The following is a 1,987-nucleotide window of genomic DNA, read 5'->3' as shown; positions in this document are numbered from 1 at the left end:
GCACTAGTTTCTTCAGCATGCCTGGATTGAAGCTGCTGGAAAGTCCAGCCTAGCAAACTTCCGGAAGAAGGTGTCTTCCAGTAGTCAGGGCCCCTTGTGGAACCAGCACAAGAGGTCGGCTCATCACCTCAAGCGTCTGTTCATCCAGAAGTGAAGGTGGACAGAGACACACAAAAAGGGGCTTCCTAATGTAATCAGAGAATTGGGACCGAGAGAGATGCTCACTGATTTTAAGAAGGCATTTAAAAAAACAAACTGAGTATTCTTGCTGTTATAACATATTTCTAGATTTGCATATATATTTAGAATCTTTTAAGTCCTCTGTGGGGAATTTTGGTGATGATAATTTTTTGCTTCTTCTTTGTGGTCAAGTTTACAATGCACTACGTGAGTGGTGTTCACCAGGTTCCAAACTCCCCTTGTGAGATTAATATGTCAATAGTTGTCTTTCTGTGCTAATAAGGTGTGCTCTGAGTGACTAAAAATAAATAAATAAATGTCCAGAGGCATCCCACTCACCCAGTAAGTCCTGCCCCAAAGCTGTCCTAGCTCCACAGGTCAGCAAACTTGGCGCCATCTACAAGTGCCCTGAGGCATCCTCTCTGCTAGCAGTCCTCCTATCCAAAGGCACTCGTCTTCCTTGTTTTATGGGCCAGGAAACCCACCGCATCATGTACCTCAGTCTGTTGGTCGCAATGCCATTTGCCTGCTACTGCTGCTGCTTCTCATGGTCTCACACTCGCTTTACAGATTTCCATCTCCAAGCCCAGGAGGTTCTCCACCCAGGAATCCCAATATCAAAGGGCACAGGCCACCCCTGGCTCTTCCTTCTTAATGGTCCTGAGGTCTACCTTTCCACATTTGGCATGATTCATGGCAAGCCTGACGGGATGGCAAGACTGACCCATTCTTCTCGTTAGTGTCGCACATACCTCATCTGCAGGTCCCCTCCCCACAGGGGTGTCATGCACCTTATTTACATCATTAGCTCGTGTGCGTAGCCCCAGGTCTTTGGTGAGAGTTACAAAGACTATGGCCAGAAGGTCTGTATTAAACAGCCCACTGCACAGTAGTAGATGCATTTCTGATTTCAAATTCCTGAAGAGCTCAACCCTTTGATATGTAAAACAGTCAAAACCTGTCTTCCTCCACTAGTCTCTCTCCAGGCAGGGAATTACAGGGAATTTAGACTAATTTAAATAATATAAAAATATATATCTATATCCCTTCACATGGCTAAACTTTAATTTTTTAACAAAGTGTCAAAAGATGAGAGTTCTAATTGACAGCCACAGCAGAGGGCCTTGGCGGGGTTTCGTTCGGCTGCACCGAGGGTCGCTGGGACTCTGGACCACCTCGAGGGCCCCTCGCAAGCACAAGCAGACGTGCCTTGGATCTGTTGGCACGGATAAGCACGTCGCCTTTTTAGGCTGCGGTTTTGCTTTTGCAAAATGAAGAAAGTAGCATGTTTGTTCACGGGGCTGGTGTGTACTGCACTTTGTAAACTCTAGAAGCTTCCATAAATACAGGGCACCATCAGTGGGATGATTCAGGCATATTTCCAACATTATCATCATTATCAAAAAGATAAGAATCATGGTAAAAGCTACTGGCCTCAGCCAGGAAGACAGTTTCTGCCAACTGTAAGTCATCTGTGCTGACACTCCAAAAAGCTAGTCAGACTCTTACTAAGAGTAAGGCTCACCCAGATCAGCACTTTGGAATGTAGACGCTTTGTCAGAGTTCACTGCCCGAATCTTCTAAGCAAAAGAATAATGTTGACCGGCAACAGTGTACGTAGCTTGTTTGCATCCATAAATGCAAAACCTAACATCTAACATTTATGAAATGTCTACTATGTGACAGCCCCAATTCTAACTGCTTTATATGCTTTATCTATTTAATCCCTTTTTTGAAGTGGGTGCCATTATTACACTTAGTTCATTTTACAGATGAGACTTAAGTAACTTGCCCAAGGTAATAACGG

Source organism: Tenrec ecaudatus, chromosome 3, assembly GCF_050624435.1.
Source record: "Tenrec ecaudatus isolate mTenEca1 chromosome 3, mTenEca1.hap1, whole genome shotgun sequence".
Classification (NCBI taxonomy): Eukaryota; Metazoa; Chordata; class Mammalia; order Afrosoricida; family Tenrecidae; genus Tenrec; species Tenrec ecaudatus.
Note: the sequence above shows the minus strand (reverse complement) of the source record.